Here is a 26,788-nt window from a genome sequence, read left to right as displayed (position 1 = left end):
CTGTACGCATATCTCAGCGTACATGTACAAAAATGATCTATACTTTGGTGCCAAGGGTGAGCTTCAACATCACAGTGCTAAAAGGTTCTTCAGGAAAACCACCACAGCCCAGAGGTCAGTCGGGCCCCCACACGAGTGACGAGGTGGCCGAGTGGTTAAGGCGATGGACTGCTAATCCATTGTGCTCTGCACGCGTGGGTTCGAATCCCATCCTCGTCGGTCCTTGCTGTGATTGTTCATCTGCTTTGCACATTTGGTGCACTTTCCTTATGTGACACTTTCACCTCATGCAGTGCGATTCAAAACGGTCGATGATCCGAATCAGGTGTGTTAAATAATGGAAGCACGCAATGCATTAAGGACACGAGACCTATTCTTCAACAACACGATAAGCTTCAAAAGAAGAAGGCAAAAATTGCCAAGGCTGACTCTATTTCAAGTCATCCTGGCGGGGTATTGGGTAAAGTTTTCAACCAGCAATGATCGCGCCTCGGATGAGCCTCATAGGCTACAATATTGCCTCTGCGAAAGAATGGTTGCAAGGGTCGCGACCTTTCAGCTGGAGCCATGTGGACGTGGAACGACAGGGTGGTAAATAGCTCCAAACTGCGTGGTGTGTCTACGAAAACCAGTAGGCAGTATGTACGAGAAGCCTTATTCGCTGCTCTCTCTTTACTTAAAGAGGAGTGTGTTTTGCTTTCCCGAACCCCTGGGGGAAGAGAGTTATGGGTATCTTGGCAACAAAGGGGTGGAGTCGTAAAGCTCGTGGTCTGGGTCAGGATAGATTCTGTTTGACGAGGCCCCTGGGGGGTTGGGTAGGATACAGTGACGAGTGCAAAGACACTGCAAACAAGTTCTGAGGGAGGTCCTGTGTCAAATGTGCTACCTTTTGCTAGACTCAGGTGTTCTCTCAAAACGGCAACGGAGACCAGAACGACAGAGGGCCACAATGACAAGCACTTGTCTGAGGGGGGTCATGAGATAGGAGCAAGCTCAGCTTTTAAGAGTACAAAGAACATCAGTCATAAACGATGAAAAATGCAACAGGTGCTGGACAAAGTTTAAACTTTCGAGAGCGCACGTGTTTAACCTCCTGCATTCGAATGCGCAAACAAATGGAATATGCTTTGAAATTCTACGTGTTCAACTGTACGCATATCTCAGCGTACATGTACAAAAATGAACTATACTTTGGTGCCAAGGGTGAGCTCCAACATCACAGTGCTAAAAGGTTCTTCAGGAAAACCACCACAGCCCAGAGGTCAGTCGGGCCCTCACACGAGTGACGAGGTGGCCGAGTGGTTAAGGCGATGGACTGCTAATCCATTGTGCTCTGCACGCGTGGGTTCGAATCCCATCCTCGTCGTTCCTTCCTGTGATTGTTCATATGCTCTGCACATTTGGTGCACTTTCCTTATGTGACACGTTCACCTCATGCAGTGCGATTCATAACGGTCGATGATCCGAATCATGTGTGTTAAATAATGGAAGCACGCAATGCATTAAGGACACGAGACCTATTCTTCAACAACACGATAAGCTTCAAAAGAAGAAGGCAAAAATTGCCAAGGCTGACTCTATTTCAAGTCATCCTGGCGGGGTATTGGGTAAAGTTGTTAACCAGCAATGATCGCGCCTCGGATGAGCCTCATAGGCTACAATATTGCCTCTGCGAAAGAATGGTTGCAAGGGTCGCGACCTTTCAGCTGGAGCCATGTGGACGTGGAACGACAGGGTGGTAAATAGCTCCAAACTGCGTGGTGTGTCTACGAAAACCAGTAGGCAGTATGTACGAGAAGCCTTATTCGCTGCTCTCTCTTTACTTAAAGAGGAGTGTGTGTTGCTTTCCCGAACCCCTGGGGGAAGAGAGTTATGGGTATCTTGGCAACAAAGGGGTGGAGTCGTAAAGCTCGTGGTCTGGGTCAGGATAGATTCTGTTTGACGAGGCCCCTGGGGGGTTGGGTAGGATACAGTGACGAGTGCAAAGACACTGCAAACAAGTTCTGAGGGAGGTCCTGTGTCAAATGTGCTACCTTTTGCTAGACTCAGGTGTTCTCTCAAAACGGCAACGGAGACCAGAACGACAGAGGGCCACAATGACAAGCGCTTGTCTGAGGGGGGTCATGAGATAGGAGCAAGCTCAGCTTTTAAGAGTACAAAGAACATCAGTCATAAACGATGAAAAATGCAACAGGTGCTGGACAAAGTTTAAACTTTTTCTAGAGCGCACGTGTTTAACCTGCTGCATTCGAATGCGCAAACAAATGGAATATGCTTTGAAATTCTACGTGTTCAACTGTACGCATATCTCAGCGTACATGTACAAAAATGAACTATACTTTGGTGCCAAGGGTGAGCTTCAACATCACAGTGCTAAAAGGTTCTTCAGGAAAACCAACACAGCCCAGAGGTCAGTCGGGCCCCCACACGAGTGACGAGGGGGCTGAGTGGTTAAGGCGATGGACTGCTAATCCATTGTGCTCTGCACGCGTGGGTTCGAATCCCATCCTCGTCGGTCCTTGCTGTGATTGTTCATCTGCTTTGCACATTTGGTGCACTTTCCTTATGTGACACTTTCACCTCATGCAGTGCGATTCAAAACGGTCGATGATCCGAATCAGGTGTGTTAAATAATGGAAGCACGCAATGCATTAAGGACACGAGACCTATTCTTCAACAACACGATAAGCTTCAAAAGAAGCTGGCAAAAATTGCCAAGGCTGACTCTATTTCAAGTCATCCTGGCGGGGTATTGGGTAAAGTTTTCAACCAGCAATGATCGCGCCTCGGATGAGCCTCATAGGCTACAATATTGCCTCTGCGAAAGAATGGTGGCAAGGGTCGCGACCTTTCAGCTGGAGCCATGTGGACGTGGAACGACAGGGTGGTAAATAGCTCCAAACTGCGTGGTGTGTCTACGAAAACCAGTAGGCAGTATGTACGAGAAGCCTTATTCGCTGCTCTCTCTTTACTTAAAGAGGAGTGTGTGTTGCTTTCCCGAACCCCTGGGGGAAGAGAGTTATGGGTATCTTGGCAACAAAGGGGTGGAGTCGTAAAGCTCGTGGTCTGGGTCAGGATAGATTCTGTTTGACGAGGCCCCTGGGGGGTTGGGTAGGATACAGTGACGAGTGCAAAGACACTGCAAACAAGTTCTGAGGGAGGTCCTGTGTCAAATGTGCTACCTTTTGCTAGACTCAGGTGTTCTCTCAAAACGGCAACGGAGACCAGAACGACAGAGGGCCACAATGACAAGCGCTTGTCTGAGGGGGGTCATGAGATAGGAGCAAGCTCAGCTTTTAAGAGTACAAAGAACATCAGTCATAAACGATGAAAAATGCAACAGGTGCTGGACAAAGTTTAAACTTTCGAGAGCGCACGTGTTTAACCTCCTGCATTCGAATGCGCAAACAAATGGAATATGCTTTGAAATTCTACGTGTTCAACTGTACGCATATCTCAGCGTACATGTACAAAAATGATCTATACTTTGGTGCCAAGGGTGAGCTTCAACATCACAGTGCTAAAAGGTTCTTCAGGAAAACCACCACAGCCCAGAGGTCAGTCGGGCCCCCACACGAGTGACGAGGTGGCCGAGTGGTTAAGGCGATGGACTGCTAATCCATTGTGCTCTGCACGCGTGGGTTTGAATCCCATCCTCGTCGGTCCTTGCTGTGATTGTTCATCTGCTTTGCACATTTGGTGCACTTTCCTTATGTGACACTTTCACCTCATGCAGTGCGATTCAAAACGGTCGATGATCCGAATCAGGTGTGTTAAATAATGGAAGCACGCAATGCATTAAGGACACGAGACCTATTCTTCAACAACACGATAAGCTTCAAAAGAAGAAGGCAAAAATTGCCAAGGCTGACTCTATTTCAAGTCATCCTGGCGGGGTATTGGGTAAAGTTTTCAACCAGCAATGATCGCGCCTCGGATGAGCCTCATAGGCTACAATATTGCCTCTGCGAAAGAATGGTTGCAAGGGTCGCGACCTTTCAGCTGGAGCCATGTGGACGTGGAACGACAGGGTGGTAAATAGCTCCAAACTGCGTGGTGTGTCTACGAAAACCAGTAGGCAGTATGTACGAGAAGCCTTATTCGCTGCTCTCTCTTTACTTAAAGAGGAGTGTGTTTTGCTTTCCCGAACCCCTGGGGGAAGAGAGTTATGGGTATCTTGGCAACAAAGGGGTGGAGTCGTAAAGCTCGTGGTCTGGGTCAGGATAGATTCTGTTTGACGAGGCCCCTGGGGGGTTGGGTAGGATACAGTGACGAGTGCAAAGACACTGCAAACAAGTTCTGAGGGAGGTCCTGTGTCAAATGTGCTACCTTTTGCTAGACTCAGGTGTTCTCTCAAAACGGCAACGGAGACCAGAACGACAGAGGGCCACAATGACAAGCACTTGTCTGAGGGGGGTCATGAGATAGGAGCAAGCTCAGCTTTTAAGAGTACAAAGAACATCAGTCATAAACGATGAAAAATGCAACAGGTGCTGGACAAAGTTTAAACTTTCGAGAGCGCACGTGTTTAACCTCCTGCATTCGAATGCGCAAACAAATGGAATATGCTTTGAAATTCTACGTGTTCAACTGTACGCATATCTCAGCGTACATGTACAAAAATGAACTATACTTTGGTGCCAAGGGTGAGCTCCAACATCACAGTGCTAAAAGGTTCTTCAGGAAAACCACCACAGCCCAGAGGTCAGTCGGGCCCTCACACGAGTGACGAGGTGGCCGAGTGGTTAAGGCGATGGACTGCTAATCCATTGTGCTCTGCACGCGTGGGTTCGAATCCCATCCTCGTCGTTCCTTCCTGTGATTGTTCATATGCTCTGCACATTTGGTGCACTTTCCTTATGTGACACGTTCACCTCATGCAGTGCGATTCATAACGGTCGATGATCCGAATCATGTGTGTTAAATAATGGAAGCACGCAATGCATTAAGGACACGAGACCTATTCTTCAACAACACGATAAGCTTCAAAAGAAGAAGGCAAAAATTGCCAAGGCTGACTCTATTTCAAGTCATCCTGGCGGGGTATTGGGTAAAGTTGTTAACCAGCAATGATCGCGCCTCGGATGAGCCTCATAGGCTACAATATTGCCTCTGCGAAAGAATGGTTGCAAGGGTCGCGACCTTTCAGCTGGAGCCATGTGGACGTGGAACGACAGGGTGGTAAATAGCTCCAAACTGCGTGGTGTGTCTACGAAAACCAGTAGGCAGTATGTACGAGAAGCCTTATTCGCTGCTCTCTCTTTACTTAAAGAGGAGTGTGTGTTGCTTTCCCGAACCCCTGGGGGAAGAGAGTTATGGGTATCTTGGCAACAAAGGGGTGGAGTCGTAAAGCTCGTGGTCTGGGTCAGGATAGATTCTGTTTGACGAGGCCCCTGGGGGGTTGGGTAGGATACAGTGACGAGTGCAAAGACACTGCAAACAAGTTCTGAGGGAGGTCCTGTGTCAAATGTGCTACCTTTTGCTAGACTCAGGTGTTCTCTCAAAACGGCAACGGAGACCAGAACGACAGAGGGCCACAATGACAAGCGCTTGTCTGAGGGGGGTCATGAGATAGGAGCAAGCTCAGCTTTTAAGAGTACAAAGAACATCAGTCATAAACGATGAAAAATGCAACAGGTGCTGGACAAAGTTTAAACTTTTTCTAGAGCGCACGTGTTTAACCTGCTGCATTCGAATGCGCAAACAAATGGAATATGCTTTGAAATTCTACGTGTTCAACTGTACGCATATCTCAGCGTACATGTACAAAAATGAACTATACTTTGGTGCCAAGGGTGAGCTTCAACATCACAGTGCTAAAAGGTTCTTCAGGAAAACCAACACAGCCCAGAGGTCAGTCGGGCCCCCACACGAGTGACGAGGGGGCTGAGTGGTTAAGGCGATGGACTGCTAATCCATTGTGCTCTGCACGCGTGGGTTCGAATCCCATCCTCGTCGGTCCTTGCTGTGATTGTTCATCTGCTTTGCACATTTGGTGCACTTTCCTTATGTGACACTTTCACCTCATGCAGTGCGATTCAAAACGGTCGATGATCCGAATCAGGTGTGTTAAATAATGGAAGCACGCAATGCATTAAGGACACGAGACCTATTCTTCAACAACACGATAAGCTTCAAAAGAAGCTGGCAAAAATTGCCAAGGCTGACTCTATTTCAAGTCATCCTGGCGGGGTATTGGGTAAAGTTTTCAACCAGCAATGATCGCGCCTCGGATGAGCCTCATAGGCTACAATATTGCCTCTGCGAAAGAATGGTGGCAAGGGTCGCGACCTTTCAGCTGGAGCCATGTGGACGTGGAACGACAGGGTGGTAAATAGCTCCAAACTGCGTGGTGTGTCTACGAAAACCAGTAGGCAGTATGTACGAGAAGCCTTATTCGCTGCTCTCTCTTTACTTAAAGAGGAGTGTGTGTTGCTTTCCCGAACCCCTGGGGGAAGAGAGTTATGGGTATCTTGGCAACAAAGGGGTGGAGTCGTAAAGCTCGTGGTCTGGGTCAGGATAGATTCTGTTTGACGAGGCCCCTGGGGGGTTGGGTAGGATACAGTGACGAGTGCAAAGACACTGCAAACAAGTTCTGAGGGAGGTCCTGTGTCAAATGTGCTACCTTTTGCTAGACTCAGGTGTTCTCTCAAAACGGCAACGGAGACCAGAACGACAGAGGGCCACAATGACAAGCGCTTGTCTGAGGGGGGTCATGAGATAGGAGCAAGCTCTGCTTTTAAGAGTACAAAGAACATCAGTCATAAACGATGAAAAATGCAACAGGTGCTGGACAAAGTTTAAACTTTCGAGAGCGCACGTGTTTAACCTCCTGCATTCGAATGCGCAAACAAATGGAATATGCTTTGAAATTCTACGTGTTCAACTGTACGCATATCTCAGCGTACATGTACAAAAATGATCTATACTTTGGTGCCAAGGGTGAGCTTCAACATCACAGTGCTAAAAGGTTCTTCAGGAAAACCACCACAGCCCAGAGGTCAGTCGGGCCCCCACACGAGTGACGAGGTGGCCGAGTGATTAAGGCGATGGACTGCTAATCCATTGTGCTCTGCACGCGTGGGTTCGAATCCCATCCTCGTCGGTCCTTGCTGTGATTGTTCATCTGCTTTGCACATTTGGTGCACTTTCCTTATGTGACACTTTCACCTCATGCAGTGCGATTCAAAACGGTCGATGATCCGAATCAGGTGTGTTAAATAATGGAAGCACGCAATGCATTAAGGACACGAGACCTATTCTTCAACAACACGATAAGCTTCAAAAGAAGCTGGCAAAAATTGCCAAGGCTGACTCTATTTCAAGTCATCCTGGCGGGGTATTGGGTAAAGTTTTCAACCAGCAATGATCGCGCCTCGGATGAGCCTCATAGGCTACAATATTGCCTCTGCGAAAGAATGGTGGCAAGGGTCGCGACCTTTCAGCTGGAGCCATGTGGACGTGGAACGACAGGGTGGTAAATAGCTCCAAACTGCGTGGTGTGTCTACGAAAACCAGTAGGCAGTATGTACGAGAAGCCTTATTCGCTGCTCTCTCTTTACTTAAAGAGGAGTGTGTGTTGCTTTCCCGAACCCCTGGGTGAAGAGAGTTATGGGTATCTTGGCAACAAAGGGGTGGAGTCGTAAAGCTCGTGGTCTGGGTCAGGATAGATTCTGTTTGACGTGGCCCCTGGGGGGTTGGGTAGGATACAGTGACGAGTGCAAAGACACTGCAAACAAGTTCTGAGGGAGGTCCTGTGTCAAATGTGCTACCTTTTGCTAGACTCAGGTGTTCTCTCAAAACGGCAACGGAGACCAGAACGACAGAGGGCCACAATGACAAGCGCTTGTCTGAGGGGGGTCATGAGATAGGAGCAAGCTCTGCTTTTAAGAGTACAAAGAACATCAGTCATAAACGATGAAAAATGCAACAGGTGCTGGACAAAGTTTAAACTTTCGAGAGCGCACGTGTTTAACCTCCTGCATTCGAATGCGCAAACAAATGGAATATGCTTTGAAATTCTACGTGTTCAACTGTACGCATATCTCAGCGTACATGTACAAAAATGATCTATACTTTGGTGCCAAGGGTGAGCTTCAACATCACAGTGCTAAAAGACTCTTCAGGAAAACCACCACAGCCCAGAGGTCAGTCGGGCCCCCACACGAGTGACGAGGTGGCCGAGTGGTTAAGGCGATGGACTGCTAATCCATTGTGCTCTGCACGCGTGGGTTCGAATCCCATCCTCGTCGGTCCTTGCTGTGATTGTTCATCTGCTTTGCACATTTGGTGCACTTTCCTTATGTGACACTTTCACCTCATGCAGTGCGATTCAAAACGGTCGATGATCCGAATCAGGTGTGTTAAATAATGGAAGCACGCAATGCATTAATGACACGAGACCTATTCTTCAACAACACGATAAGCTTCAAAAGAAGAAGGCAAAAATTGCCAAGGCTGACTCTATTTCAAGTCATCCTGGCGGGGTATTGGGTAAAGTTTTCAACCAGCAATGATCGCGCTTCGGATGAGCCTCATAGGCTACAATATTGCCTCCGCGAAAGAATGGTGGCAAGGGTCGCGACCTTTCACCTGGAGCCATGTGGACGTGGAACGACAGGGTGGTAAATAGCTCCAAACTGCGTGGTGTGTCTACGATAGGCAGTATGTACGAGAAGCCTTATTCGCTGCTCTCTCTTTACTTAAAGAGGAGTGTGTGTTGCTTTCCCTAACCCCTGGGGGAAGAGAGTTATGGGTATCTTGGCAACAAAGGGGTGGAGTCGTAAAGCTCGTGGTCTGGGTCAGGATAGATTCTGTTTGACGAGGCCCCTGGGGGGTTGGGTAGGATACAGTGACGAGTGCAAAGACACTGCAAACAAGTTCTGAGGGAGGTCCTGTGTCAAATGTGCTACCTTTTGCTAGACTCAGGTGTTCTCTCAAAACGGCAACGGAGACCAGAACGACAGAGGGCCACAATGACAAGCGCTTGTCTGAGGGGGGTCATGAGATAGGAGCAAGCTCAGCTTTTAAGAGTACAAAGAACATCAGTCATAAACGATGAAAAATGCAGCAGGTGCTGGGCAAAGTTCAAACTTTCGAGAGCGCACGTGTTTAACCTCCTGCATTCGAATGCGCAAACAAATGGAATATGCTTTGAAATTCTACGTGTTCAACTGTACGCATATCTCAGCGTACATGTACAAAAATGAACTATACTTTGGTGTCAAGGGTGAGCTTCAACGTCACAGTGCTAAAAGGTTCTTCAGGAAAACCACCACAGCCAATAGGTCATTTAGGTACTCACATGAGTGACGAGGTGGCCGAGTGGTTAAGGCGATTGACTGCTAATCCATTGTGCTCTGCACGTGTGGGTTCGAATCCCATCCTCGGCGTTCCTTCCTGTTATTGTTCATCTGCTCTGCACATTTTGTGCACTTTCCTTATGTGACACGTTCACCTCATGCAGTGCGATTCAAAACGGTCGATGATCCGAATCAGGTGTGTTAAATAATGGAAGCACGCAATGCATTAAGGACACGAGACCTATTCTTCAACAACACGATAAGCTTCAAAAGAAGCTGGCAAAAATTGCCAAGGCTGACTCTATTTCAAGTCATCCTGGCGGGGTATTGGGTAAAGTTTTCAACCAGCAATGATCGCGCCTCGGATGAGCCTCATAGGCTACAATATTGCCTCTGCGAAAGAATGGTGGCAAGGGTCGCGACCTTTCACCTGGAGCCATGTGGACGTGGAACGACAGGGTGGTAAATAGCTCCAAACTGCGTGGTGTGTCTACGAAAACCAGTAGGCAGTATGTACGAGAAGCCTTATTCGCTGCTCTCTCTTTACTTAAAGAGGAGTGTGTGTTGCTTTCCCGAACCCCTGGGGGAAGAGAGTTATGGGTATCTTGGCAACAAAGGGGTGGAGTCGTAAAGCTCGCGGTCTGGGTCAGGATAGATTCTGTTTGACGAGGCCCCTGGGGGGTTGGGTAGGATACAGTGACGAGTGCAAAGACACTGCAAACAAGTTCTGAGGGAGGTCCTGTGTCAAATGTGCTACCTTTTGCTAGACTCAGGTGTTCTCTCAAAACGGCAACGGAGACCAGAACGACAGAGGGCCACAATGACAAGCGCTTGTCTGAGGGGGTCATGAGATAGGAGCAAGCTCAGCTTTTAAGAGTACAAAGAACATCAGTCATAAACGATGAATAATGCAGCTGGTGCTGGACAAAGGTTAAGCTTTCGAGAGCGCACGTGTTTAACCTCCTGCATTCGAATGCGCAAACAAAGGGAATATGCTTTGAAATTCTACGTGTTCAACTGTACGCATATCTCAGCGTACATGTACAAAAATGAACTATACTTTGGTTTCAAGGGTCAGCTTCAACGTCACAGTGCTAAAAGGTTCTTCGGGAAAACCATCGCAGCCCCAGAGGTCAGTCGGGCCCTCACACAAGTGACGAGGTTGCCGAGTGGTTAAGGCAATGGACTGCTAATCCATTGTGCTCTGCAAGCGTGGGTTCGAATCCCATCCTCGTCATTCCTTCCTGTGATTGTTCATATGCTCTGCACATTTGGTGCACTTTCCTTATGTGACAGGTTCACCTCATGCAGTGCGATTCAAAACGGTCGATGATCCGAATCAGGTGTGTTAAATAATGGAAGCACGCAATGCATTAAGGACACGAGACCTATTCTTCAACAACACGATAAGCTTCAAAAGAAGCTGGCAAAAATTGCCAAGGCTGACTCTATTTCAAGTCATCCTGGCGGGGTATTGGGTAAAGTTTTCAACCAGCAATGATCGCGCCTCGGGTGAGCCTCATAGGCTACAATATTGCCTCTGCGAAAGAATGGTGGCAAGGGTCGCGACCTTTCACCTGGAGCCATGTGGACGTGGAACGACAGGGTGGTAAATAGCTCCAAACTGCGTGGTGTGTCTACGAAAACCAGTAGGCAGTATGTACGAGAAGCCTTATTCGCTGCTCTCTCTTTACTTAAAGAGGAGTGTGTGTTGCTTTCCCGAACCCCTGGGGGAAGAGAGTTATGGGTATCTTGGCAACAAAGGGGTGGAGTCGTAAAGCTCGCGGTCTGGCCAGGATAAATTCTGTTTGACGAGGCCCCTGGGGGGTTGGGTAGGATACAGTGACGAGTGCAAAGACACTGCAAACAAGTTCTGAGGGAGGTCCTGTGTCAAATGTGCTACCTTTTGCTAGACTCAGGTGTTCTCTCAAAACGGCAACGGAGACCAGAACGACAGAGGGCCACAATGACAAGCGCTTGTCTGAGGGGGGTCATGAGATAGGAGCAAGCTCAGCTTTTAAGAGTACAAAGAACATCAGTCATAAACGATGAAAAATGCAACAGGTGCTGGACAAAGCCTTTCGCTTTTGCCTTTAAACTTTCGAGAGCGCACGTGTTTAACCTCCTGCATTCGAATGCGCAAACAAATGGAATATGCTTTGAAATTCTACGTGTTCAACTGTACGCATATCTCAGCGTACATGTACAAAAATGAACTATACTTTGGTGCCAAGGGTGAGCTCCAACATCACAGTGCTAAAAGGTTCTTCAGGAAAACCACCACAGCCCAGAGGTCAGTCGGGCCCTCACACGAGTGACGAGGTGGCCGAGTGGTTAAGGCGATGGACTGCTAATCCATTGTGCTCTGCACGCGTGGGTTCGAATCCCATCCTCGTCGTTCCTTCCTGTGATTGTTCATATGCTCTGCACATTTGGTGCACTTTCCTTATGTGACACTTCACCTCATGCAGTGCGATTCATAACGGTCGATGATCCGAATCATGTGTGTTAAATAATGGAAGCACGCAATGCATTAAGGACACGAGACCTATTCTTCAACAACACGATAAGCTTCAAAAGAAGAAGGCAAAAATTGCCAAGGCTGACTCTATTTCAAGTCATCCTGGCGGGGTATTGGGTAAAGTTGTTAACCAGCAATGATCGCGCCTCGGATGAGCCTCATAGGCTACAATATTGCCTCTGCGAAAGAATGGTTGCAAGGGTCGCGACCTTTCAGCTGGAGCCATGTGGACGTGGAACGACAGGGTGGTAAATAGCTCCAAACTGCGTGGTGTGTCTACGAAAACCAGTAGGCAGTATGTACGAGAAGCCTTATTCGCTGCTCTCTCTTTACTTAAAGAGGAGTGTGTGTTGCTTTCCCGAACCCCTGGGGGAAGAGAGTTATGGGTATCTTGGCAACAAAGGGGTGGAGTCGTAAAGCTCGTGGTCTGGGTCAGGATAGATTCTGTTTGACGAGGCCCCTGGGGGGTTGGGTAGGATACAGTGACGAGTGCAAAGACACTGCAAACAAGTTCTGAGGGAGGTCCTGTGTCAAATGTGCTACCTTTTGCTAGACTCAGGTGTTCTCTCAAAACGGCAACGGAGACCAGAACGACAGAGGGCCACAATGACAAGCGCTTGTCTGAGGGGGGTCATGAGATAGGAGCAAGCTCAGCTTTTAAGAGTACAAAGAACATCAGTCATAAACGATGAAAAATGCAACAGGTGCTGGACAAAGTTTAAACTTTTTCTAGAGCGCACGTGTTTAACCTCCTGCATTCGAATGCGCAAACAAATGGAATATGCTTTGAAATTCTACGTGTTCAACTGTACGCATATCTCAGCGTACATGTACAAAAATGAACTATACTTTGGTGCCAAGGGTGAGCTTCAACATCACAGTGCTAAAAGGTTCTTCAGGAAAACCAACACAGCCCAGAGGTCAGTCGGGCCCCCACACGAGTGACGAGGTGGCTGAGTGGTTAAGGCGATGGACTGCTAATCCATTGTGCTCTGCACGCGTGGGTTCGAATCCCATCCTCGTCGGTCCTTGCTGTGATTGTTCATCTGCTTTGCACATTTGGTGCACTTTCCTTATGTGACACTTTCACCTCATGCAGTGCGATTCAAAACGGTCGATGATCCGAATCAGGTGTGTTAAATAATGGAAGCACGCAATGCATTAAGGACACGAGACCTATTCTTCAACAACACGATAAGCTTCAAAAGAAGCTGGCAAAAATTGCCAAGGCTGACTCTATTTCAAGTCATCCTGGCGGGGTATTGGGTAAAGTTTTCAACCAGCAATGATCGCGCCTCGGATGAGCCTCATAGGCTACAATATTGCCTCTGCGAAAGAATGGTGGCAAGGGTCGCGACCTTTCAGCTGGAGCCATGTGGACGTGGAACGACAGGGTGGTAAATAGCTCCAAACTGCGTGGTGTGTCTACGAAAACCAGTAGGCAGTATGTACGAGAAGCCTTATTCGCTGCTCTCTCTTTACTTAAAGAGGAGTGTGTGTTGCTTTCCCGAACCCCTGGGGGAAGTGAGTTATGGGTATCTTGGCAACAAAGGGGTGGAGTCGTAAAGCTCGTGGTCTGGGTCAGGATAGATTCTGTTTGACGAGGCCCCTGGGGGGTTGGGTAGGATACAGTGACGAGTGCAAAGACACTGCAAACAAGTTCTGAGGGAGGTCCTGTGTCAAATGTGCTACATTTTGCTAGACTCAGGTGTTCTCTCAAAACGGCAACGGAGACCAGAACGACAGAGGGCCACAATGACAAGCGCTTGTCTGAGGGGGGTCATGAGATAGGAGCAAGCTCAGCTTTTAAGAGTACAAAGAACATCAGTCATAAACGATGAAAAATGCAACAGGTGCTGGACAAAGTTTAAACTTTCGAGAGCGCACGTGTTTAACCTCCTGCATTCGAATGCGCAAACAAATGGAATATGCTTTGAAATTCTACGTGTTCAACTGTACGCATATCTCAGCGTACATGTACAAAAATGATCTATACTTTGGTGCCAAGGGTGAGCTTCAACATCACAGTGCTAAAAGGTTCTTCAGGAAAACCACCACAGCCCAGAGGTCAGTCGGGCCCCCACACGAGTGACGAGGTGGCCGAGTGGTTAAGGCGATGGACTGCTAATCCATTGTGCTCTGCACGCGTGGGTTCGAATCCCATCCTCGTCGGTCCTTGCTGTGATTGTTCATCTGCTTTGCACATTTGGTGCACTTTCCTTATGTGACACTTTCACCTCATGCAGTGCGATTCAAAACGGTCGATGATCCGAATCAGGTGTGTTAAATAATGGAAGCACGCAATGCATTAAGGACACGAGACCTATTCTTCAACAACACGATAAGCTTCAAAAGAAGCTGGCAAAAATTGCCAAGGCTGACTCTATTTCAAGTGAGAAAAAGAATGGTGGCAAGGGTCGCGACCTTTCAGCTGGAGCCATGTGGACGTGGAACGACAGGGTGGTAAATAGCTCCAAACTGCGTGGTGTGTCTACGAAAACCAGTAGGCAGTATGTACGAGAAGCCTTATTCGCTGCTCTCTCTTTACTTAAAGAGGAGTGTGTGTTGCTTTCCCGAACCCCTGGGGGAAGAGAGTTATGGGTATCTTGGCAACAAAGGGGTGGAGTCGTAAAGCTCGTGGTCTGGGTCAGGATAGATTCTGTTTGACGAGGCCCCTGGGGGGTTGGGTAGGATACAGTGACGAGTGCAAAGACACTGCAAACAAGTTCTGAGGGAGGTCCTGTGTCAAATGTGCTACCTTTTGCTAGATTTAGGTGTTCTCTCAAAACGGCAACGGAGACCAGAACGACAGAGGGCCACAATGACAAGCGCTTGTCTGAGGGGGGTCATGAGATAGGAGCAAGCTCTGCTTTTAAGAGTACAAAGAACATCAGTCATAAACGATGAAAAATGCAACAGGTGCTGGACAAAGTTTAAACTTTCGAGAGCGCACGTGTTTAACCTCCTGCATTCGAATGCGCAAACAAATGGAATATGCTTTGAAATTCTACGTGTTCAACTGTACGCATATCTCAGCGTACATGTACAAAAATGATCTATACTTTGGTGCCAAGGGTGAGCTTCAACATCACAGTGCTAAAAGGTTCTTCAGGAAAACCACCACAGCCCAGAGGTCAGTCGGGCCCCCACACGAGTGACGAGGTGGCCGAGTGGTTAAGGCGATGGACTGCTAATCCATTGTGCTCTGCACGCGTGGGTTCGAATCCCATCCTCGTCGGTCCTTGCTGTGATTGTTCATCTGCTTTGCACATTTGGTGCACTTTGCTTATGTGACACTTTCACCTCATGCAGTGCGATTCAAAACGGTCGATGATCCGAATCAGGTGTGTTAAATAATGGAAGCACGCAATGCATTAAGGACACGAGACCTATTCTTCAACAACACGATAAGCTTCAAAAGAAGAAGGCAAAAATTGCCAAGGCTGACTCTATTTCAAGTCATCCTGGCGGGGTATTGGGTAAAGTTTTCAACCAGCAATGATCGCGCCTCGGATGAGCCTCATAGGCTACAATATTGCCTCTGCGAAAGAATGGTTGCAAGGGTCGCGACCTTTCAGCTGGAGCCATGTGGACGTGGAACGACAGGGTGGTAAATAGCTCCAAACTGCGTGGTGTGTCTACGAAAACCAGTAGGCAGTATGTACGAGAAGCCTTATTCGCTGCTCTCTCTTTACTTAAAGAGGAGTGTGTGTTGCTTTCCCGAACCCCTGGGGGAAGAGAGTTATGGGTATCTTGGCAACAAAGGGGTGGAGTCGTAAAGCTCGTGGTCTGGGTCAGGATAGATTCTGTTTGACGAGGCCCCTGGGGGGTTGGGTAGGATACAGTGACGAGTGCAAAGACACTGCAAACAAGTTCTGAGGGAGGTCCTGTGTCAAATGTGCTACCTTTTGCTAGACTCAGGTGTTCTCTCAAAACGGCAACGGAGACCAGAACGACAGAGGGCCACAATGACAAGCGCTTGTCTGAGGGGGGTCATGAGATAGGAGCAAGCTCAGCTTTTAAGAGTACAAAGAACATCAGTCATAAACGATGAAAAATGCAACAGGTGCTGGACAAAGTTTAAACTTTCGAGAGCGCACGTGTTTAACCTCCTGCATTCGAATGCGCAAACAAATGGAATATGCTTTGAAATTCTACGTGTTCAACTGTACGCATATCTCAGCGTACATGTACAAAAATGAACTATACTTTGGTGCCAAGGGTGAGCTTCAACATCACAGTGCTAAAAGACTCTTCAGGAAAGCCACCGCAGCCCAGAGGTCAGTCGGGCCCTCACACGAGTGACGAGGTGGCCGAGTGGTTAAGGCGATGGACTGCTAATCCATTGTGCTCTGCACGCGTGGGTTCGAATCCCATCCTCGTCGGTCCTTGCTGTGATTGTTCATCTGCTTTGCACATTTGGTGCACTTTCCTTATGTGACACTTTCACCTCATGCAGTGCGATTCAAAACGGTCGATGATCCGAATCAGGTGTGTTAAATAATGGAAGCACGCAATGCATTAATGACACGAGACCTATTCTTCAACAACACGATAAGCTTCAAAAGAAGCTGGCAAAAATTGCCAAGGCTGACTCTATTTCAAGTCATCCTGGCGGGGTATTGGGTAAAGTTTTCAACCAGCAATGATCGCGCTTCGGATGAGCCTCATAGGCTACAATATTGCCTCCACGAAAGAATGGTGGCAAGGGTCGCGACCTTTCACCTGGAGCCATGTGGACGTGGAACGACAGGGTGGTAAATAGCTCCAAACTGCGTGGTGTGTCTACGATAGGCAGTATGTACGAGAAGCCTTATTCGCTGCTCTCTCTTTACTTTAAAAGGAGAGTGTGTGTCTTTTTTCGAACCACTGGGGGAAGAGAGTTATGGGTATCTTGGCAACAAAGGGGTGGAGTCGTAAAGCTCGTGGTCTGGGTCAGGATAGATTCTGTTTGACGAGGCCCCTGGGGGGTTGGGTAGGATACAGTGACGAGTGCAAAGACACTGCAAACAAGTTCTGAGGGAGGTCCTGTGTCAAATGTGCTACCTTTTGCTAGACTCAGGTGTTCATTCAAAACGGCAACGGAGACCAGAAAGACGGAGGGCCACAATGACAAGCACTTGTCTGAGGGGGGTCATGAGATAGGAGCAAGCTCAGCTTTTAAGAGTACAAAGAACATCAGTCATAAACGATAAAAAATGCAGCAGGTGCTGGGCAAAGTTCAAACTTTCGAGAGCGCACGTGTTTAACCTCCTGCATTCGAATGCGCAAACAAATGGAATATGCTTTCAGATTCTACGTGTTCAACTGTACGCATATCTCAGCGTACATGTACAAAAATGAACTATACTTTGGTTTCAAGGGTGAGCTTCAACGTCACAGTGCTAAAAGGTTCTTCAGGAAAACCACCGCAGCCCAGAGGTCAGTCGGGCACTCACATGAGTGACGAGGTGGCCGACTGGTTAAGGCGATGGACTGCTAATCCATTGTGCTCTGCACGCGTGGGTTCGAATCCCATCCTCGTCGGTCCTTGCTGTGATTGTTCATCTGCTTTGCACATTTGGTGCACTTTCCTTATGTGACACTTTCACCTCATGCAGTGCGATTCAAAACGGTCGATGATCCGAATCAGGTGTGTTAAATAATGGAAGCACGCAATGCATTAAGGACACGAGACCTATTCTTCAACAACACGATAAGCTTCAAAAGAAGCTGGCAAAAATTGCCAAGGCTGACTCTATTTCAAGTCATCCTGGTGGGGTATTGGGTAAAGTTTTCAACCAGCAATGATCGCGCCTCGGATGAGCCTCATAGGCTACAATATTGCCTCTGCGAAAGAATGGTGGCAAGGGTCGCGACCTTTCATCTGGAGCCATGTGGACGTGGAACGACAGGGTGGTAAATAGCTCCAAACTGCGTGGTGTGTCTACGAAACCCAGTAGGCAGTATGTACGAGAAGCCTTATTCGCTGCTCTCTCTTTACTTAAAGAGGAGTGTGTGTTGCTTTCCCGAACCCCTGGGGGAAGAGAGTTATGGGTATCTTGGCAACAAAGGGGTGGAGTCGTAAAGCTCGTGGTCTGGGTCAGGATAGATTCTGTTTGACGAGGCCCCTGGGGGGTTGGGTAGGATACAGTGACGAGTGCAAAGACACTGCAAACAAGTTCTGAGGGAGGTCCTGTGTCAAATGTGCTACCTTTTGCTAGACTCAGGTGTTCTCTCAAAACGGCAACGGAGACCAGAACGACAGAGGGCCACAATGACAAGCGCTTGTCTGAGGGGGGTCATGAGATAGGAGCAAGCTCAGCTTTTAAGAGTACAAAGAACATCAGTCATAAACGATGAAAAATGCAACAGGTGCTGGACAAAGTTTAAACTTTCGAGAGCGCACGTGTTTAACCTCCTGCATTCGAATGCGCAAACAAATGGAATATGCTTTGAAATTCTACGTGTTCAACTGTACGCATATCTCAGCGTACATGTACAAAAATGAACTATACTTTGGTGCCAAGGGTGAGCTTCAACATCACAGTGCTAAAAGACTCTTCAGGAAAGCCACCGCAGCCCAGAGGTCAGTCGGGCCCTCACACGAGTGACGAGGTGGCCGAGTGGTTAAGGCGATGGACTGTTAATCCATTGTGCTCTGCACGCGTGGGTTCGAATCCCATCCTCGTCGTTCCTTCCTGTGATTGTTTATATGCTCTGCACATTTGGTGCACTTTCCTTATGTGACACGTTCACCTCATGCAGTGCGATTCATAACGGTCGATGATCCGAATCAGGTGTGTTAAATAATAGAAGCACGCAATGCATTAAGGACACGAGACCTATTCTTCAACAACACGATAAGCTTCAAAAGAAGAAGGCAAAAATTGCCAAGGCTGACTCTATTTCAAGTCATCCTGGCGGGGTATTGGGTAAAGTTTTCAACCAGCAATGATCGCGCCTCGGATGAGCCTCATAGGCTACAATATTGCCTCTGCGAAAGAATGGTGGCAAGGGTCGCGACCTTTCACCTGGAGCCATGTGGACGTGGAACGACAGGCTGGTAAATAGCTCCAAACTGCGTGGTGTGTCTACGAAAACCAGTAGGCAGTATGTACGAGAAGCCTTATTCGCTGCTCTCTCTTTACTTAAAGAGGAGTGTGTGTTGCTTTCCCGAACCCCTGGGGGAAGAGAGTTATGGGTATCTTGGCAACAAAGGGGTGGAGTCGTAAAGCTCGTGGTCTGGGTCAGAATAGATTCTGTTTGACGAGGCCCCTGGGGGGTTGGGTAGGATACAGTGACGAGTGCAAAGACACTGCAAACAAGTTCTGAGGGAGGTCCTGTGTCAAATGTGCTACCTTTTGCTAGACTCAGGTGTTCTCTCAAAACGGCAACGGAGACCAGAACGACAGAGGGCCACAATGACAAGCGCTTGTCTGAGGGGGGTCATGAGATAGGAGCAAGCTCAGCTTTTAAGAGTACAAAGAACATCAGTCATAAACGATGAAAAATGCAACAGGTGCTGGACAAAGTTTAAACTTTCGAGAGCGCACGTGTTTAACCTCCTGCATTCGAATGCGCAAACAAATGGAATATGCTTTGAAATTCTACGTGTTCAACTGTACGCATATCTCAGCGTACATGTACAAAAATGAACTATACTTTGGTGCCAAGGGTGAGCTTCAACATCACAGTGCTAAAAGGTTCTTCAGGAAAACCACCGCAGGCCAGAGGTCAGTCGGGCCCTCACACGAGTGATGAGGTGGCCGAGTGGTTAAGGCGATGGACTGCTAATCCATTGTGCTCTGCACGCGTGGGTTCAAATCCCATCCTCGTCGGTCCTTGCTGTGATTGTTCATCTGCTCTGCACATTTTGTGCACTTTCCTTATGTGACACGTTCACCTCATGCAGTGCGATTCAAAACGGTCGATGATCTGAATCAGGTGTGTTAAATAATGGAAGCACGCAATGCATTAAGGACACGAGACCTATTCTTCAACAACACGATAAACTTCAAAAGAAGCTGGCAAAAATTGCCAAGGCTGACTCTATTTCAAGTCATCCTGGCGGGGTATTGGGTAAAGTTTTCAACCAGCAATGATCGCGCCTCGGATGAGCCTCATAGGCTACAATATTGCCTCTGCGAAAGAATGTCACCTTTATTTATATAGCGCTTTAAACAAAATACATTGCGTCAAAGCAACTGAACAACATTCATTAGGAAAACAGTGTCAATAATGCAAAAAATGTGACTTCCTGTTTGTTGTTGGCGGCTGTACTGCGTTTGAGCTCCGTCACTATATTCTTTTCATTGACTATTTTTAACTCAAAAATCAATTTTATACATCATCGTTTCCGTTTATATAACGTGTGAATATATCCTCTATTGTATGCTACAACAAAAACAATCAGAGCGCCTCGCTATCACTAGTTTTATTTTGATCTCCCGGGTCCGCTATTAGCTTTTAGCCCGTTAGCATCAGCGGCGTGGTTGCAGCTAACTGCGCTAACATTGCTAATACTCTATTCACACACATTACCACTGCTGTACTCACTGTTACTTGCTTTAATGGCGGATGAATGTCTCCACTCTGTGCAGCTCGAGCTCGAGGCCGTGGGAAAGCAGATTCGCAACCTGGAGGTGAGGCAGGCCCAGCTGAGAGAGCGGAGAACCGCGCTGGAATCATCCCGGGCTGACGCTCACAAGTCCAGGGTAAGTATACAGCGATCTGCTAACAGTCCCACCACGTCTACTCCGTGTGTTTCTCTGCACAGGCCCGGTGCACCCAGGACGCGATCTTCCCAGATGTCCTTCACTGCGACGCCGGGACACCACGGACCCTGGGTGCATCCACAGCGGAGGACGCGAGCCGGGTCCCGGGCGACGACTTCTCCCCCTCCTGCCTTCGACATCTCCATCCAGAACCGCTTCGCTCCCCTCCGCGAGACAGGACGCGACGCTGTGATCATCGGAGACTCCATCGTCCGACACGTAAGTGCTACGTTAGCCGAAGGTAAAGTGCACACTCATTGTTTGCCTGGTGCTCGTGTTCTCGATGTCTCTGCGCAGATACCCGCGATCCTGAAGGTCGACGAGAGCCCCAGAGCGGTCGTGCTTAACGCCGGGGTTAACGACACCACGCTGCGGCAGACGGAGATGCTGAAGAGGGACTTCAGCAGCCTGATCGAGACGGTTCACAGCACGACGCCCGCGGCGACGATCGTCGTGTCAGGACCACTGCCCACGTATCGACGAGGACACGAAAGGTTCAGTAGACTTTTTGCTTTAAATGAATGGCTGTTGTCATGGTGTAAAGAACAGAAACTGCTATTTGTTAATAACTGGAATCTTTTCTGGGAGCGTCCTAGGCTGTTTCGCGCTGATGGATTACACCCCAGCAGAATCGGAGCGGAGCTGCTCTCTGACAACATCTCCAGGACACTTCGCTCCATGTGACTAGTAAGACAATTCTCTAATAACTATTATGATGAGTTTTGTTCCACCCACTTAAATGATAAAAGTACTTGTGCTGTAAAAACTATTAAGACTGTGTCTGTTCCCCGAATAGTGAGGTCAAAATATAATGTAGGATCTAAAAAAAATCTTATCGTAATTAAACCAGAAAAATGTAAAGTAAATGAACAAAAACAATTTTTAAAGTTCATAAATATTAGATCACTCACACCCAAAGCAGTTATTGTAAATGAAATGATCACAGAAAATAGTTTTGATGTACTCTGCTTGACTGAAACCTGGCTAAAACCAAATGATTATTTTGGTCTAAATGAGTCTACTCCACCAAACTACTGTTATAAGCATGAGCCCCGTCAGACTGGTCGTGGAGGAGGTGTTGCAACAATATATAGTGATATTCTCAATGTTACCCAGAAAACAGGATACAGGTTTAACTCTTTTGAAATACTTCTGCTAAATGTTACACTGTCAGACATGCAAAAGAAATCTAATGTATCTCTTGCTCTGGCTACTGTGTATAGACCACCACGGCCGTATACAGAATTCCTAAAAGAATTTGCAGATTTCCTCTCAGACCTTCTAGTTACAGTTGATAAGGCGCTAATCATGGGAGATTTTAATATTCACGTTGATAATGCAAATGATACATTAGGACTTGCGTTTACTGACCTAATAAACTCCTTTGGAGTCAAGCAAAATGTCACCGGGCCCACTCATCATTTTAATCATACACTAGATCTAATTATATCGCATGGAATCGATCTTACTGCTATAGATATTGTACCCCAATGTGATGATATTACAGACCATTTCCTTGTATCGTGCATGCTGCGTATAACTGATATTAACTATATGTCTCAGCGTTACCGTCTGGGCAGAACTATTGTTCCAGCCACCAAAGACAGATTCGCAAATAACCTGCCTGATCTATCTCAACTGCTATGTGTACCCAAAAATACACATGAATTAGATGAAATTACTGACAACATGGGCACTATTTTCTCTAATACATTAAAAGCTGTTGCCCCCATCAAATTGAAAAAGGTAAGAGAAAAACGTACTGTGCCATGGTATAACAGTAATACTCACTCTCTCAAGAAAGTAACTCGTAGTCTTGAACGCAAATGGAGAAAAACTAACTTGGAAGTTTTTAAAATTGCATGGAAAAACAGTATGTCCAGGTATAGACAGGCTCTAAAAACTGCTAGGGCAGAGCATATCCACAAACTCATTGAAAATAACCAAAACAATCCAAGGTTTTTATTTAGCACAGTGGCTAAATTAACAAATTACCAGACGCCACCTGATTCAAATATTCCACCAACGTTAAATAGTAATGACTTTATGAATTTCTTCACTGATAAAATAGATAACATTAGAAATACAATAGCGAATGTAGATTCTACAGCATCTAACACTTCAGTTTCATCCATCGCACCCAAAGATAAACTGCAGTGCTTTACAAATATAGGACAGGAAGAGCTAAATAAACTTATCACTGTATCTAAACCAACAACATGTTTATTAGATCCTGTACCCACTAAATTACTAAAAGAGCTGTTACCTGTAGCCGAAGAACCGCTTCTCAATATCATTAACTCGTCGTTATCTTTAGGTCACGTCCCAAAACCATTCAAGCTGGCGGTTAGCAAGCCTCTTATTAAGAAACCAAAACTAGATCCTAGTGTACTGGCAAATTATAGGCCTATTTCAAATCTTCCATTTATGTCTAAAATTTTAGAAAAAGTTGTGTCTGCTCAATTGAGCACCTTCCTGCATAAAAATGATCTGTATGAAGAATTTCAGTCAGGTTTTAGGCCCCACCATAGCACAGAAACTGCACTTGTTAAAATTACAAATGACCTGCTTCTTGCGTCAGATCAAGGCTGCATCTCATTTCTAGTCTTACTTGATCTTAGTGCTGCGTTCGACACCATAGATCATGACATACTCATAGATCGATTACAAAACTATACAGGTATTCAAGGGCAGGCTCTAAGATGGTTTAGATCCTACCTGTCCGATCGCTACCATTTTGTTTACTTAAATGGGGTGTCATCTCATTTATCATCAGTAAAATATGGAGTGCCACAAGGATCCGTCCTAGGTCCCCTTCTATTTTCAATATACATGTTGCCCCTTGGTAATATTATTAGAAAATACGGAATTAGCTTCCACTGTTATGCTGATGATACTCAACTATATATTTCAACGAGACCAGATGAAACTTCCCAATTATCTAAGCTAACAGAGTGTGTTAAAAATGTAAAAGATTGGATGACAAATAATTTTCTCCAATTAAATTCGGATAAGACAGAGATATTAATTATTGGACCAAAAAACACCACACAGAATCTTGTAGATTACAATCTGCAACTAGACGGATGTACTGTTACTTCCTCTACAGTCAGAAATCTGGGTGTTATATTGGACAGCAATTTGTCTTTTGAAAATCATATTTCCAATGTTACAAAAACCGCATTCTTCCATCTTAGAAACATTGCCAAGCTACGAAACATGTTATCTGTTTCTGATGCAGAAAAGCTAGTTCATGCTTTCATGACCTCTAGACTGGACTATTGTAATGGACTTCTAGGTGGTTGTCCTGCTTCGTCAATAAACAAGCTACAGGTAGTCCAAAATGCAGCAGCTAGAGTCCTTACCAGGTCAAGAAAATATGATCATATTACCCCAATTTTACAGTCTCTGCACTGGCTACCTATTAAGTTCCGTATCAGTTACAAATTATCATTACTTACCTATAAGGCCCTAAATGGTTTAGCTCCTGCGTACCTAACTAGCCTTCTACCACGCTACAACCCATCACGCACCCTAAGGTCACAAAACGCTGGACTTTTGGTAGTTCCTAGGATAGCAAAGTCCACTAAAGGAGGTAGAGCTTTTTCACATTTGGCTCCCAAACTCTGGAATAGCCTTCCTGATAATGTTCGGGGTTCAGACACACTCTCTCTGTTTAAATCTAGATTAAAAACGCATCTCTTTCGCCAAGCATTCGAATAATGTATCTCTTAAATTGTGAGTGTAGTTGCATCTGCATTTTTATTCTTTAGCTTGGGTTAAACTAATTTTACTTTGTTGGATCAGCAGCTATGCTAATGATGTCTCTATTTTGTTTCTATGTTTTGCCACGGGATTTACATCCCGTGGTAACTAGGATTTACACAAGCTCCAGTCTGGATCCAGAACACCTGAGAAGAGATGACCCTCAGAGGACCCCAGATGATGCTAACCTTGAATCAACAAACAGAACTAACAATTATTGCTACATGTGTGACTGCATCCTATAATTACTATTAATTAATAATATTGATAGTTCATCATCTAGCTGACTACGTCTTGTATTATTATTATTATTATTTTTATTTTTCTAAAATCCTGTCAAACGTGCACAAACTACTAGCTACTACTAAATATTGTAGAAACATAATTTTCTGTAAAGTTGCTTTGTAACGATTTGTATTGTAAAAAGCGCTATACAAATAAACTTGAATTGAATTGAATTGAAGTTTGAATTAAAGGCAGTTCATCATTGGATTCAGTTATGTCATCTCTGTTCAGTTAAATAGTGTCTGTGCATTTATTTGCAATCAAGTCAACGATATCGCTGTAGATGAAGTGTCCCCAACTAAGCAAGCCAGAGGCGACAGCGGCAAGGAACCGAAACTCCATCGGTGACAGAATGGAGAAAAAAACCTTGGGAGAAACCAGGCTCAGTTGGGGGGCCAGTTCTCCTCTGACCAGACGAAACCAGTAGTTCAATTCCAGACTGCAGCAAAGTCAGATTGTGCAGAAGAATCATCTGTTTCCTGTGGTCTTGTCCTGGTGCTCCTCTGAGACAAGGTCTTTACAGGGGATCTGTATCTGGGGCTCTAGTTGTCCTGGTCTCCGCTGTCTTTCAGGGATGTAGAGGTCCTTTCTAGGTGCTGATCCAGCATCTGGTCTGGATACGTACTGGATCCGGGTGACTGCAGTGACCCTCTGATCTGGATACAGACTGGATCTGGTGGCCACGGTGACCTCGGAACAAGAGAGAAACAGACAAATATTAGCGTAGATGCCATTCTTCTAATGATGTAGCAAGTACATAGGTTGTTATGGGAAGTGTTTCCGGTTCCGGTTTACCTAATTAATGCAGCCTAAAAATCCTTTAACGGATTTGGATAATAAAAGCATATTAGTATGTTATGTGTATGCCAGGTTAAAGAGATGGGTCTTTAATCTAGATTTAAACTGCAAGAGTGTGTCTGCCTCCTGAACAATGTTAGGTAGGTTATTCCAGAGTTTAGGCGCCAAATAGGAAAAGGATCTGCCGCCTGCAGTTGATTTTGATATTCTAGGTATTATCAAATTGCCTGAGTTTTGAGAACGTAGTGGACGTAGAGGATTATAATGTAAAAGGAGCTCATTCAAATACTGAGGTGCTAAACCATTCAGGGCTTTATAAGTAAGAAGCAATATTTTAAAATCTATGCGATGCTTGATAGGGAGCCAGTGCAGTGTTGACAGGACCGGGCTAATATGGTCATACTTCCTGGTTCTAGTAAGAACTCTTGCTGCTGCATTTTGGACTAGCTGTAGTTTGTTTACTAAGCGTGCAGAACAACCACCCAATAAAGCATTACAATAATCTAACCTTGAGGTCATAAATGCATGGATTAACATTTCTGCATTTGACATTGAGAGCATAGGCCGTAATTTAGATATATTTTTGAGATGGAAAAATGCAGTTTTACAAATGCTAGAAATGTGGCTTTCTAAGGAAAGATTGCGATCAAGTAGCACACCTAGGTTCCTAACTGATGATGAAGAATTGACAGAGCAACCATCAAGTCTTAGACAGTGTTCTAGGTTATTACAAGCAGAGTTTTTAGGTCCTATAATTAACACCTCTGTTTTTTCAGAATTTAGCAGTAAGAAATTACTCGTCATCCAGTTTTTTATATCGACTATGCAATCCATTAGTTTTTCAAATTGGTGTGTTTCACCGGGCTGCGAAGAAATATAGAGCTGAGTATCATCAGCATAACAGTGAAAGCTAACACCATGTTTCCTGATGATATCTCCCAAGGGTAACATATAAAGCGTGAAGAGTAGCGGCCCTAGTACTGAGCCTTGAGGTACTCCATACTGCACTTGTGATCGATAGGATACATCTTCATTCACTGCTACGAACTGATGGCGGTCATATAAGTACGATTTAAACCATGCTAATGCACTTCCACTGATGCCAACAAAGTATTCAAGTCTATGCAAAAGAATGTTGTGGTCAATTGTGTCAAACGCAGCACTAAGATCCAATAAAACTAATAGAGAGATACACCCACGATCAGATGATAAGAGCAGATCATTTGTAACTCTAAGGAGAGCAGTCTCAGTACTATGATACGGTCTAAATCCTGACTGGAAATCCTCACATATACCATTTTTCTCTAAGAAGGAATATAATTGTGTGGATACCACCTTTTCTAGTATCTTGGACAGAAAAG

At 46.1% G+C, this 26,788-nt stretch overlaps 35 non-coding genes across 35 annotated transcripts; 18 read left to right on the top strand and 17 right to left on the bottom strand.

Annotated features, from left to right (window-relative positions):
* Window positions 1-137: 137 nt before the first annotated feature.
* trnas-gcu (transfer RNA serine (anticodon GCU)) lies at window positions 138-219 on the top strand. Its single transcript has one exon. It is a non-coding gene; the product is annotated as a tRNA-Ser (tRNA).
* Window positions 220-393: 174 nt separating this feature from the next.
* LOC132137032 (U4 spliceosomal RNA) lies at window positions 394-534 on the bottom strand. The gene has a single exon (XR_009431671.1). It is a non-coding gene; the product is annotated as a U4 spliceosomal RNA (small nuclear RNA).
* Window positions 535-1,284: 750 nt separating this feature from the next.
* trnas-gcu (transfer RNA serine (anticodon GCU)) lies at window positions 1,285-1,366 on the top strand. Its single transcript has one exon. It is a non-coding gene; the product is annotated as a tRNA-Ser (tRNA).
* A 174-nt stretch (window positions 1,367-1,540) lies between these two features.
* Window positions 1,541-1,681, bottom strand: LOC132137185 (U4 spliceosomal RNA). The gene has a single exon (XR_009431822.1). It is a non-coding gene; the product is annotated as a U4 spliceosomal RNA (small nuclear RNA).
* A 752-nt stretch (window positions 1,682-2,433) lies between these two features.
* trnas-gcu (transfer RNA serine (anticodon GCU)) lies at window positions 2,434-2,515 on the top strand. Its single transcript has one exon. It is a non-coding gene; the product is annotated as a tRNA-Ser (tRNA).
* Window positions 2,516-2,689: 174 nt separating this feature from the next.
* LOC132137235 (U4 spliceosomal RNA) lies at window positions 2,690-2,830 on the bottom strand. Its single transcript, XR_009431869.1, has one exon. It is a non-coding gene; the product is annotated as a U4 spliceosomal RNA (small nuclear RNA).
* Window positions 2,831-3,580: 750 nt separating this feature from the next.
* On the top strand, window positions 3,581-3,662 carry trnas-gcu (transfer RNA serine (anticodon GCU)). Its single transcript has one exon. It is a non-coding gene; the product is annotated as a tRNA-Ser (tRNA).
* A 174-nt stretch (window positions 3,663-3,836) lies between these two features.
* Window positions 3,837-3,977, bottom strand: LOC132137031 (U4 spliceosomal RNA). Its single transcript, XR_009431670.1, has one exon. It is a non-coding gene; the product is annotated as a U4 spliceosomal RNA (small nuclear RNA).
* A 750-nt stretch (window positions 3,978-4,727) lies between these two features.
* Window positions 4,728-4,809, top strand: trnas-gcu (transfer RNA serine (anticodon GCU)). Its single transcript has one exon. It is a non-coding gene; the product is annotated as a tRNA-Ser (tRNA).
* A 174-nt stretch (window positions 4,810-4,983) lies between these two features.
* Window positions 4,984-5,124, bottom strand: LOC132137184 (U4 spliceosomal RNA). Its single transcript, XR_009431821.1, has one exon. It is a non-coding gene; the product is annotated as a U4 spliceosomal RNA (small nuclear RNA).
* Window positions 5,125-5,876: 752 nt separating this feature from the next.
* On the top strand, window positions 5,877-5,958 carry trnas-gcu (transfer RNA serine (anticodon GCU)). The gene has a single exon. It is a non-coding gene; the product is annotated as a tRNA-Ser (tRNA).
* A 174-nt stretch (window positions 5,959-6,132) lies between these two features.
* Window positions 6,133-6,273, bottom strand: LOC132137234 (U4 spliceosomal RNA). Its single transcript, XR_009431868.1, has one exon. It is a non-coding gene; the product is annotated as a U4 spliceosomal RNA (small nuclear RNA).
* Window positions 6,274-7,023: 750 nt separating this feature from the next.
* On the top strand, window positions 7,024-7,105 carry trnas-gcu (transfer RNA serine (anticodon GCU)). Its single transcript has one exon. It is a non-coding gene; the product is annotated as a tRNA-Ser (tRNA).
* A 174-nt stretch (window positions 7,106-7,279) lies between these two features.
* Window positions 7,280-7,420, bottom strand: LOC132137232 (U4 spliceosomal RNA). The gene has a single exon (XR_009431867.1). It is a non-coding gene; the product is annotated as a U4 spliceosomal RNA (small nuclear RNA).
* Window positions 7,421-8,170: 750 nt separating this feature from the next.
* On the top strand, window positions 8,171-8,252 carry trnas-gcu (transfer RNA serine (anticodon GCU)). Its single transcript has one exon. It is a non-coding gene; the product is annotated as a tRNA-Ser (tRNA).
* Window positions 8,253-8,426: 174 nt separating this feature from the next.
* Window positions 8,427-8,567, bottom strand: LOC132137176 (U4 spliceosomal RNA). The gene has a single exon (XR_009431813.1). It is a non-coding gene; the product is annotated as a U4 spliceosomal RNA (small nuclear RNA).
* Window positions 8,568-9,310: 743 nt separating this feature from the next.
* On the top strand, window positions 9,311-9,392 carry trnas-gcu (transfer RNA serine (anticodon GCU)). Its single transcript has one exon. It is a non-coding gene; the product is annotated as a tRNA-Ser (tRNA).
* A 174-nt stretch (window positions 9,393-9,566) lies between these two features.
* Window positions 9,567-9,707, bottom strand: LOC132137230 (U4 spliceosomal RNA). The gene has a single exon (XR_009431865.1). It is a non-coding gene; the product is annotated as a U4 spliceosomal RNA (small nuclear RNA).
* Window positions 9,708-10,457: 750 nt separating this feature from the next.
* trnas-gcu (transfer RNA serine (anticodon GCU)) lies at window positions 10,458-10,539 on the top strand. Its single transcript has one exon. It is a non-coding gene; the product is annotated as a tRNA-Ser (tRNA).
* A 174-nt stretch (window positions 10,540-10,713) lies between these two features.
* Window positions 10,714-10,854, bottom strand: LOC132137013 (U4 spliceosomal RNA). The gene has a single exon (XR_009431653.1). It is a non-coding gene; the product is annotated as a U4 spliceosomal RNA (small nuclear RNA).
* A 764-nt stretch (window positions 10,855-11,618) lies between these two features.
* trnas-gcu (transfer RNA serine (anticodon GCU)) lies at window positions 11,619-11,700 on the top strand. Its single transcript has one exon. It is a non-coding gene; the product is annotated as a tRNA-Ser (tRNA).
* A 173-nt stretch (window positions 11,701-11,873) lies between these two features.
* On the bottom strand, window positions 11,874-12,014 carry LOC132137183 (U4 spliceosomal RNA). The gene has a single exon (XR_009431820.1). It is a non-coding gene; the product is annotated as a U4 spliceosomal RNA (small nuclear RNA).
* Window positions 12,015-12,766: 752 nt separating this feature from the next.
* On the top strand, window positions 12,767-12,848 carry trnas-gcu (transfer RNA serine (anticodon GCU)). Its single transcript has one exon. It is a non-coding gene; the product is annotated as a tRNA-Ser (tRNA).
* Window positions 12,849-13,022: 174 nt separating this feature from the next.
* On the bottom strand, window positions 13,023-13,163 carry LOC132137229 (U4 spliceosomal RNA). Its single transcript, XR_009431864.1, has one exon. It is a non-coding gene; the product is annotated as a U4 spliceosomal RNA (small nuclear RNA).
* A 750-nt stretch (window positions 13,164-13,913) lies between these two features.
* Window positions 13,914-13,995, top strand: trnas-gcu (transfer RNA serine (anticodon GCU)). Its single transcript has one exon. It is a non-coding gene; the product is annotated as a tRNA-Ser (tRNA).
* A 984-nt stretch (window positions 13,996-14,979) lies between these two features.
* Window positions 14,980-15,061, top strand: trnas-gcu (transfer RNA serine (anticodon GCU)). Its single transcript has one exon. It is a non-coding gene; the product is annotated as a tRNA-Ser (tRNA).
* Window positions 15,062-15,235: 174 nt separating this feature from the next.
* Window positions 15,236-15,376, bottom strand: LOC132137030 (U4 spliceosomal RNA). The gene has a single exon (XR_009431669.1). It is a non-coding gene; the product is annotated as a U4 spliceosomal RNA (small nuclear RNA).
* Window positions 15,377-16,126: 750 nt separating this feature from the next.
* trnas-gcu (transfer RNA serine (anticodon GCU)) lies at window positions 16,127-16,208 on the top strand. Its single transcript has one exon. It is a non-coding gene; the product is annotated as a tRNA-Ser (tRNA).
* Window positions 16,209-16,382: 174 nt separating this feature from the next.
* Window positions 16,383-16,523, bottom strand: LOC132137190 (U4 spliceosomal RNA). Its single transcript, XR_009431827.1, has one exon. It is a non-coding gene; the product is annotated as a U4 spliceosomal RNA (small nuclear RNA).
* Window positions 16,524-17,267: 744 nt separating this feature from the next.
* On the top strand, window positions 17,268-17,349 carry trnas-gcu (transfer RNA serine (anticodon GCU)). The gene has a single exon. It is a non-coding gene; the product is annotated as a tRNA-Ser (tRNA).
* Window positions 17,350-17,523: 174 nt separating this feature from the next.
* Window positions 17,524-17,664, bottom strand: LOC132137098 (U4 spliceosomal RNA). Its single transcript, XR_009431736.1, has one exon. It is a non-coding gene; the product is annotated as a U4 spliceosomal RNA (small nuclear RNA).
* Window positions 17,665-18,414: 750 nt separating this feature from the next.
* Window positions 18,415-18,496, top strand: trnan-guu (transfer RNA asparagine (anticodon GUU)). The gene has a single exon. It is a non-coding gene; the product is annotated as a tRNA-Asn (tRNA).
* A 174-nt stretch (window positions 18,497-18,670) lies between these two features.
* LOC132137029 (U4 spliceosomal RNA) lies at window positions 18,671-18,811 on the bottom strand. Its single transcript, XR_009431668.1, has one exon. It is a non-coding gene; the product is annotated as a U4 spliceosomal RNA (small nuclear RNA).
* A 750-nt stretch (window positions 18,812-19,561) lies between these two features.
* On the top strand, window positions 19,562-19,643 carry trnas-gcu (transfer RNA serine (anticodon GCU)). Its single transcript has one exon. It is a non-coding gene; the product is annotated as a tRNA-Ser (tRNA).
* A 174-nt stretch (window positions 19,644-19,817) lies between these two features.
* Window positions 19,818-19,958, bottom strand: LOC132137228 (U4 spliceosomal RNA). Its single transcript, XR_009431863.1, has one exon. It is a non-coding gene; the product is annotated as a U4 spliceosomal RNA (small nuclear RNA).
* Window positions 19,959-26,788: the final 6,830 nt, after the last annotated feature.

The sequence above is a fragment of the Carassius carassius genome, unplaced genomic scaffold (assembly GCF_963082965.1).
Source record: "Carassius carassius unplaced genomic scaffold, fCarCar2.1 SCAFFOLD_68, whole genome shotgun sequence".
Lineage (NCBI taxonomy): Eukaryota > Metazoa > Chordata > Actinopteri > Cypriniformes > Cyprinidae > Carassius > Carassius carassius.
Note: the sequence above shows the minus strand (reverse complement) of the source record. Positions and strands in the feature narration are given on the sequence as shown.